Raw genomic sequence first — 10268 nt, forward strand, 5'->3', positions numbered from 1 at the left:
ATCTCTTACAGGAGTGGTGGATATGCATGCTGGTTTGATGTTACTTTTGATGTTATTTTAGTGCATCTACATGCATCTCTCACTTCATAATATGAAGCCCTTGCTCCAGTTTATAAATCTCTCCCTCTGGAATATGAATATCACATTCTCTGAAATTTCTTCTATATTACAGACTTAAGAAAAAAAAAAGCACCTTGGGGTCTGGAGAAATAGCACAACAGCATTTGCCTTGCAAGCAGCCAATCCAGGACCTAAGGTGGTTGGTTCGAATCCCGGTGTCCCATATGGTCCCCTGTGCCTGCCAGGAGCTGTTTCTGAGCAGACAGCCAGGAGTAACCCCTGAGCACCGCAGAGTGTGGCCCAAAAACAAAAACAAAAACAAAAAAGCACCTTCCCAGTGGTGACATATTCTCAAGAAGATAGATTCTGTTCTGAAATAGCTACTGCCTCTTCAAACTCAGAGGCTGAAAGTGGCTCAATAGAAACATCTAGGCCTCATGAACCAAGCCACTACTCTACCACCCATCAGGAAAATAATCAGCTTCCATTTTTTATTATAATATCTTTATTTAAGCACCATGATTACAAACATGTTTGTAGTTGGGGTTCAGTCATAAAAAGAACACCCACTTCACCAGTGCAACATTTTCTTCATCTCCCTCCTCCCCCAATTCCTGCCTTTATGCAAGACAGGCATTCTACTTCTCGCACTTATTAACTTTGTCATGATAGTTGTTAGTGTAGTTATTTCTCTAACTGTACTCACCATTCTTTGTGGTGAGCTTCATATCGTGAGCCAGTCCTTCCAGCCCTCATCTCTCTAGTCTCTGGGTAGTATTACAATGTATTTTACTTTACTTAAAACCCATCGATGAATGAGACTATTCTGTGTCTATCTCTCTCCCTCTGCCTTATTTCATTCAGCAAAATAGTTTCCATGTTCATCCATGTATAGGAAAATTTCATGACTTCATCTCTCCTGACGGCTGTATAATATTCCATTGTGTATGCACCACAGTTTTTTTAGCCATTCTTCTTTTAAAAGGCATCTTGGTTGTTTCCAGATTCTGGCTACTGTAAATAGCGCTGCAATGAATAAAGGAAAGATTGCATTTTTGTATTGTGTTTTTGTGTTCCTAAGGTATATCCCTAGGAGTAATATAGCTGGATCATATGGGAGCTCAATGTCCAGTTTTTTGAGGAATTTCCATATTGTTTTCCATAAAGGCTGGATTGGATGACATTCCCACCCACCAGCAGTGAATGAGAGTTCCTTTCTCCCCTCATCTCCACCAGCACTGATCTTGTTCTTTGTGATGTGTGTCAGTCTCTGTGGTGTGAGATGGTACCTCATTGATGTTTTGGTTTGCAGTTCCCTGATGATTATTGATGTGGATCAACCTCCAATTTCATGAGGGTTTGAACATGCCTCAAGGCCAAGCATCCACTTATAACTCTGAGACTCATGGGGAGAAATTTAAAAGGTATGTTTGACAAAGGTGCTAATATATCTATCATTTCTTCACACCACTGGCCTTAAAATTGGGCCATGCAAGAAACATCATATGGCCTACAATGAATAGGTTCATTGCCTTCTTTTTCTGTTTGATAGATTGCTAGATGGCTGAAATGTATTGGTACAGAAGGACAGGCTGCCACCTTCTTCCTCTGACCCTGAATCTATGGAGTTGAGATCTACTTGACCAGTGGCATGCTGAATAGCATATTCCTCATCTAACATCCTCCCTGGCTACTAGTTCAGAGGCTAGATACATCTCTTTAATTGGGACTGCTTCAGTTCAGTGCCTGCCATCCTTCCACATTCAGTGGAAACCCCTCGATCTTCTGTGGACACCACAGTGGCCCCTTAATAACACAAAATTAAAGGTACTAATAGACTCAGTAGAGGAACAGCTTAAACTGGGACATAATTAAGCCTCATTTTCAGACTGAAATTCTCCTAGTTTTGTTATACAAAAGAAATTGGGCAAATGGCAGTTGTTAATGGATTTAAGGAATGTCATTTGACTATGGCTCCCCTGGGTGCATTACAACCCTGCCTCCCTGCCCCAGTGGCTATTCCTAAAAACTGGTCATTGGTTGTGATAGTCCTAAAAGACTGCTTTTATAACATACCCATACACCCAGAGGACCAAAAATTCCTCTCTTCACAACAGGGCTCCCATGCATAGATTTGTTTTACCTCAGGGAATGACTAACTTACTTACCAGGTGCCAATATTTTGTTCATGTGATTTTATGCCCTGCTTGTGCAAGGTTTCCCCATGCTTATATTATTCTTGATATCTTGCTTGCGTGTTCTAATGACAGAGAGCTTCAGAAGTTATATGAGGATGTAATGACATGCTTGCCAGCAGCTGATTTACAGGTAACCAAGAGAAAATTCAGATGTTGTCCCCATATGAATATTTAGTCTATGTTCTGGAACACACTGCAGTGCATTCCCAGAAAAATCTCCATATACCAGAAAGATCTCAGAACTCTTAATGACATTCAATAACTTCTGGGAGACATTAATTGGATACATCCCTCTCTTGGAATTCTCTACTCTTAGCTCAGTAACCTGTTTCTGACCTTGGTGGGGAAACTCCACCCTGGATGGACCAAGGGAGATAACACCTGAAGCTCAAAAAGAATTAGAATTTTTTATGGACTGGATCCAAAATCTTTCCAGGTTTTGTAAAAGAAAAATAATCTATGGGTTGTGAGACCACTGTATCCCTTAGGCAGATGGGTCTGATGAAGCAGTGTAGTGGCAGAGAAATAATACCAACCCAGTCAAAAGATTAACTGGAGTCCACCTGCTTTTTGCTTCATGGCCCCTCTCTCTCTCTCTCTCCCATATGCTCTCTCTCCCAAGCACAAAGCCAGACCTTCTTTCTTTATTTAAACCAATTCCCAAAACCTGGAGGGGGAAGGTCTAGTCAGATACAAAATTAACTATCCGGGGCTGGAGAGATAGTATGGAGGTAAGGCGTTTGCCTTTCATGCAGGAGGTCATTGGTTTGAATCCTGGCGTCCCATGTGGTCCCCCGTGCCTGCCAGGAGCAATTTCTGAGCCTGGAGCCAGGAATAACCCCTGAGCACTGCCGGGTGTGACCCAAAAACCACACACACACAAAAAAATTAACTATCCAGTAGGCTTTTACATCTCAAAGGAAGAGGTTACCAGGAAGAGGAAGTCGGAGGAAACCTTTGTTTAGGCTTTTACCTAGGTTCACCTTACACATTTACCCCTGGAGAGTAAGTATGGTTGTTACTCCTTGCTATGCTCCAGTCACCAACTGCTACTGTAAACCAATTATCTGACCCATTAGAATGGCTCTACTTAATAAATAGCCTCACACTCTTGTGCCATATTTGGAATTGATAGCTGCTCTTGTAACTAAAGGAGACTTCAGGCATGTGCCCTACTGGTTTATGACCCCCATGTCATTGTCTTGCCTGTTCCAGAAAAGAAAATTAAATACATTCTGCCTCTCAGTAAGGCTCTCAAGGAGCCTTAGGAGCCTTAGCTGATTTCTCAGGAGACATTTCCTTCCACTATTCAGCACACAAATTATAAGTTCATCCAACAAGTGAAACTTGCCATGTGCCACTTTCTCATGTGTCAGGCCCATGTAATGTGGTGAGTGACTCAGCATACGTGGTCGGTTTTTCTCTGGAATTCTCACTGTCTCCCTATATGCCAAGAACCATGTAGTTCAGGAATTACTTCAGCAACTACAAAGTCTTTTAAGACAGCATTCTGCCGCAGGGTTTTTTGTTTTGTTTTTGTTTTTTGTTTTGGGGGGGCACACCTGTTTGATGCTCAGGGGTTACTCCTGGCTAAGCGCTCAGAAATTGCCCCTGGCTTGGGGGGACCATATGGGACGCCGGGGGATCGAACCACGGTACTTCCTTGGCTAGCGCTTGCAAGGCAGACACCTTACCTCTAGCGCCACCTCACCAGCCTCAAGACAGCATTCTGAACCCATTTTTATCACTCACATAAGATCTCATTCTGGTCTTCCTGGGCTGATAGCTCAAGTAAACAAAACTGCTGATCACCTAGTAGTACCTATTTTTACCTCACCAGTAGAAGAGCACCAAGCCCTACTACACAAATGCTATCTGCCTTCATCTGTGCATTATTGCATTCTATAAATTGTCAGGGCATGTAATATTTGCACCCCTTTGAACTGTATCCCACATGTACCTGGAGGCAACCCCCTAGATCTGCAGACAAATGAGATGCCACAAATGGATGTTACGCATGTCAATTTTTATTCAAACAAGCCTTATCTTCATATAGTAGTTGACACGGATTCTCATTTTATGTGAGCTATTCCTATGACTTCTGAAAGAGCTAGGGCTGTTTTTTGTTTGTTTGTTTTTACTACAATGTTTCTCTGTCATGGGCATTCTCTATACCATCAAACTGATAATTGCCCAACTTACATTAGTAAAACTTTTCAATCATTCTGCAAAGAATGGCAAATCAAACATGTCACTGGAATACCTTACAATACTCAGGGACAAGGCATTGTTGGACATGCTCCCAAAATTCAGTTCTTAGGGGCTGGAGAGATATCACAGCAGTAGGACTTTTTTCTTGCACGGGGGCTGACCAGGGACAGACCCAGGTTTGATTCCCACATATGATCCCCTGAGCCTGTCAGGCATGATTTTTGAGCTCAGAGCCAGGAGTAATCCCCGAGTGCCACCAGGTATAGCCCCAAAACCAAATAAATAAATAAATAAAAATAAATGAAAACAAATAAGTTATGAAAACACAGAAAAGGAGGTATGCCACCACTTGACTTCTTATCCTTAACACTATTTTTTCTAAACTTCTTGAGGGCCTGGAGAGATAGCATAGCAGTAGGGCATTTGCCTTGCCAATTCAATTTGCAGCCAATCCAGATGGATGGTGGTTTGAGTCTCGACATCTCATATGGTCCTCTGTTCCTGCCAGGAGCTATTTCTGAGCACAGATCCTGGAGTAACCTCTGAGCACTGCCCGGTATGACCCAGAAACCAAAAAAATAAACTTCTTGAATTTACCCTAAGGAGAACTCCACACAGCTGCCAAAAGACACTTCCAAGAAGATGTACAGGCTTAAAAAGAAGTTAATTCATCTATTTGGGTAAAAATGGACAAATATTATCTGGTAATCTCCTAATTTGACTAAAATGATGTGCTTGTAATTCTACAGATGGCAGCTCTACCAAGAAACTTTGGGTCTTGTTTCAACTTGTCATAAGCACAATTCTTTTCTTTTCTTTCTTCTTTTCTTTTCTTCTCTTTCTCTTCTTTCTTTCTTTCTTTCCTTCTTCCTTCCTTCCTTTCTTTTTTCCTTCCTTCCTTCCTTTATTTTCTTCCTTCCTCCCTCCCTCCCTCCCTCTCTCCCTTCTTCCTTCCTTCCTTCCTTCCTTCCTTCCTTCCTTCCTTCCTTCCTTCCTTCCTTCCTTCCTTCCTTCCTTCCTTCCTTCCTTCCTTCCTTCCCTTCCTTCCTTCCTTCCTTCCTTCCTTCCTTCCTTCCTTCCTTCCTTCTTTCTTCTTTCTTATCTTTCTTTCTTTCTTTCTTTCTTTCTTTCTTTCTTTCTTTCTTTCTTTCTTTCTTTCTTTCTTTCTTTCTTTCTTTCTTTCTTTCTTTCTTTCTTTCTTTCTTTCTGCCCACACCGAGCAGTATTACTCCTGGCCAGGTTACTCCTGGCTCTGTACTCAGAAATCACTCCTGACAGGCCCGGGGGACCATTTGGGATGCCAGATATCAGGCCTGGATTCATTCTGGGTTGACTGTGTGCAAGGCAAACATCCTATCGCTGTTCTATCATTCTGGCCCCAGAAGCAGAATTCTTACAAATGATGAAACCAAGCCACAGATTCCTGCTGAACGGGATAAGGAACCCTCCAAGGCAAATCATTCTTACCCTTCCCTAGATCTAACATAGGATATTCACGAGGAAGAAAAATGAAAATCAGTAGCAACTTTAACAGGTAATTGGAATAACAAGCCAACATGTCACTCTAAAGCAAAGATTCCAAGACTTTAGAGTAATCAGATTCAAAATTTCAGTCTATTTTTGAGGGAATTGGTCCAGTTCTCACTAAACTTCAAAACTTAGGAAACACTTATTACATGAACTTATCATTATAGTGCTTGTGTAATGCTCCATGTTTGGATTATTATTTCAACTGAAACGGTAACCAGGATGTTATTAACTAATCAAATCGATTAGAGCATAAAGATAAAGTGGCAGAAGAATTTCTAATTATGAAAGCTCCGTGAGTAGGACAGCACAGGCAGGGTATCTTATAAGATATCTTAAAAGACGTTTAAGATAACCATTGGGAAGATCAATGACCAGTTTGCAGGGCATAGCCAACAAGATTCACATAAACTATTGGTACTTTTATTTCTGATGACTGGTCTCCATGAAGACCTGGATAAAGCTCATAGGCAGAAAAGACATAAAGAGGAAAATAATGATGATCTCAGTGACTTTAAAGCTGCAGAGCATGCTTGGCAGAGACACAAGCAGCTCAATGAGTCTATTATTGTTACACTTTTCCAAGGCCATTTCAAGTCCATAATCCAGTGCCTCACCTGTCACAAAAAGTCTCAGACATTTAAGACTTTTGTGCATATATCTCTGCCACTAGCATTCACAAATAAATGTATACTTCAGGATTGCCTCAAGTTATTTTCCAGAGAAAAATTGACAGATAATAACAGGTTTTATTGCAGTCACTGTAGAACTCAGTGGGATTCTCTAAAAAAACTGAAATTTGGAAATTACCACCTGTACTTTTAATACATCTGAAACACTTTTCCTATGAGGGAAGGCAGAAGCAAAAATTACATACCTATGCGGACTTCCCCTTAGAAAACCTCGACTTGTCACAGTATATTATTGATTTTAAGAACTTGAAAAAAGTATGACTTATTTTCTGTTTTGAATCATAGTGAAATAGGTCATTTCACTACTTATTGTAAAAATGCAGCAAGACGGGCCCGGAGAGATAGCACAGCGGCGTTTGCCTTGCAAGCAGCCGATCCAGCACCAAAGGTGGTTGGTTCGAATCCCGGTGTCCCATATGGTCCCCCGTGCCTGCCAGGAGCTATTTCTGAGCAGACAGCCAGGAGTAACCCCTGAGCATCGCCGGGTGTGGCCCAAAAACCAAAAAAAAAAAAAAAAAAAAAATGCAGCAAGACAAAACTCTGGCTTAAGTTAGATAATCACAAAGTTTTGGATATCCCGATCTCTTTTGTGAAATCCTCAACAGCTTATATCCTCTTTATATTTCAGTGAAATCAAGGGCAAAGATATATATATATATAGAGATATATATCATATATATACTATAATACCATGTATATAGCTGTATAAGTCAAAGCAGGTTATCAGTTAATTGCCTTTTAAAAGATGTCTAAAAGAATATTTTAATGCTTTTGTCCACAGAAATCTATGAAAAGAAATTTGGAAGCTAGGAACTTCCATTAAACTTCTCATTATAAGAATGCTTTAGCAATCTATTTTCAACTTAAACATGTTTGCAAAAATGTTGTAGTGTTTTTGTTTACAGAATTCTACAGGAAAGAAACTTGTCTGCTCAGGACACATACCACAGTGCTTGGTATTTAACTCTTATTACAGTGCTCATTATAAGAATGTTTAGAAACTTATGAAAAAGCTTTTGTTATATGCTGAAGACAGTGGGTAGGGTATTAGCCTGGCACATACCAAGGTGGGTTCAATCTTCAGTATCCCATATGGTCCCCTGAGACTTTCAGGAGCGATTTCTGAGCCGAGAGCCAGGAGTAACCCCTGAGCACCATTGGGTGTGGCCCAAAGAACAACAAAAACAAAACAAAACAAAACAAAAAAACAATAAGTCAGGATCTAGAAAAACCGATTGGTTTGACAATGATGTATGCATAATCTAACCTATGATGCTTGTACAGCCAAGTCTACCCTCACTAGCAGTGAGTCCTGCAAATCAATTTTATTAAAATTAAATACATTTAATTTATTATCACCACCTTATTTGCTGGTTTGATATTTATGCAGTACTTTGACCCATTAACCACACTAGATGGGTCAGTTTTATAGCTGTAACATATTGCTCAATCTATTATATGTGTGTGTATGCATAGATGCGCACATGTGTGGTAGCCATCTTTATGTTAGTCTAATGTCTGTCTGTTGTACATAGCCCTTCTACCTATACCCTCCCCGCCTGCCATTCAGCAAAACCTTTTCTATTGTTTCTCTCTTTTCACTTATCCCAGACTTGTTGCTTTCCCTACTAAACTCCTGTACCCCTACAGCTCAACACCCCTTGTGCCCTTGAGCACCATCCCATTCTCTTCCACACATCTACACCCCTCTCCCTCTCTGCACCCTTTCAGCCTCTCATCACCATGGATTGCTGCTCATGTCCAGAATTGGCTTTTCAAATGGGTCCTGACTCAAAGACTAATCTCGGCCTATGACTTGGCCTGGCAGCTGCAGGAAATCATTGACATTTCCATTGCCTCCCTGTCTATTCTCAACCAACAGATTACCTTGTTAGATAAAGTAGTGCTCCTGAATCACCCTACCTTGGACTTATTCTCAACAGCCATGGGGAGATGTGTCTATTTCTTGGGGAACAATGTTACTGTCTTGAACTTGATTTAGCAGGCAAAGGGGGGGATATGTATATTTCTTTACATGTATTTATTAGGGAATATGTATATTTCTTTTTTGTTGTTGTTGGTTTTTGGGAGGGAGTTGGGTCACACTCGGTGGCGCTCAGGGGTTACTCCTGGCACTGTATCAGAAATCGCTCCTAGCAGGCTCAGGGGACCATATGGGATGCCGGGAATTGAACTGGGGTCCATCTTTGGCTGTTGTGCAAGGCAAATGCCCTACCGCTGTACTATCAATCTGGCCCCCTTTTTTTGTTGCTGTTTTGGGCCACACCTGACTGCACTCAGAGATTACTCTATGCTCTAAAATTACTCTTGGCGGGGGCCGGCAAGAAAGCATGGAGGTAAGGCATTTGCCTTGCAATCAGAAGATTGGTGGTTCGAATCCTGGCATCCCATATGGTCCCCCAAGCCTGCCAAGAGCAATTTCTGATCATAGAGCCAGGAGTAACCCCTGAGCTCTGCCGGGTGTGACCCAAAGACCAAAAAAAAAAAAAAATTTACTCTCGGCAAGCTGGGGATCAAATGGGATGCCAGGGATCAAACCCGGGTGACCACGTGCAAAGCAAACACCCTACCGACTGTGCTATCTCTCTGGTCCCATGCATATTTATTGGTATGTATTTACTGGGGAACAATATGGTTTCTATACCTATGAATCAGGGATAGAGGACTACAACCTAGCCATAATCCCCAGGAGCCCCAATAATACCTGGTGGCAATATCCTTTCATCCTTTTTGCATAGACCCAATAAAATGGAGAAATCTTTTTTTTTTTTTTTTGATTTTTCGTGCCATACTCGTTTGATGCTTCTGGCTAAGTGCTCAGAAATTGCCCCTGGCTTGGGGGGACCATATGGGATGCCGGGGGATCGAACCATGGTCCTTCCTTGGCTAGCGCTTGCAAGACAGACACCTTATCTGTAGCGCCACCTCGCTGGCCCCTAAAATGGAGAAATCTTATGAAAAAGAGGAGTTCCCATCTAATAGAGATAGGAATTCCGAAATGTTAAAGCTTCATTTGCTCTGAGATTGACCATATACCCACAAACTTTGAGTCCCATCAATGGAACCAGGGTTTGGTTTCTAGCCAGCTTGTCAACAACTTGATACTGAAGTAAGCTTTGCAACACCCTGGCAGATTTGTAAACTGGGACATGCTTCACTATGCCCTGGCAATGACTTAAGGTTTGTGTGAACCCAAAGGACTCTAGTGCAATGCCTTACAGTGACAGCCACTAAAGAGAAGAAGATAAAGGAGAGAGAACCTTTTACTTTTCCCAGGACTGAGAAGAAGAACCCTGAGGGATTAGATAAACTAACTTATTTTTAGAAATCAAACAACTGTTCTGAAATTCATGTGAAGGAGCTTGGAAGGCAGCTCAAAGGAGTGGAGCTCAGATTTTGTGTGGACAAAGCCCTAAAGTCAATCCTTGGCATTGCACGCTTCTGTCTTCTTGAACATATCTGGGTATGATCTCGTGCAGGGTGGCGAACACGCGGCTCTCAGCCAAAATGAATGCGGCTTTTTGTCTCTTATCATGATTTTGTATACTGTGGCTCTTTG

General features: G+C 41.6%; 1 pseudogene; it reads left to right on the forward strand.

The window, feature by feature from the left end:
- Positions 1-1425: 1425 nt before the first annotated feature.
- On the forward strand, positions 1426-7319 carry LOC125995819 (ubiquitin carboxyl-terminal hydrolase 8-like; annotated as a pseudogene).
- The last annotated feature ends 2949 nt before the right edge of the window (positions 7320-10268 follow it).

Source organism: Suncus etruscus, chromosome 18 (assembly GCF_024139225.1).
Source record: "Suncus etruscus isolate mSunEtr1 chromosome 18, mSunEtr1.pri.cur, whole genome shotgun sequence".
NCBI classification, from domain to species: domain Eukaryota; kingdom Metazoa; phylum Chordata; class Mammalia; order Eulipotyphla; family Soricidae; genus Suncus; species Suncus etruscus.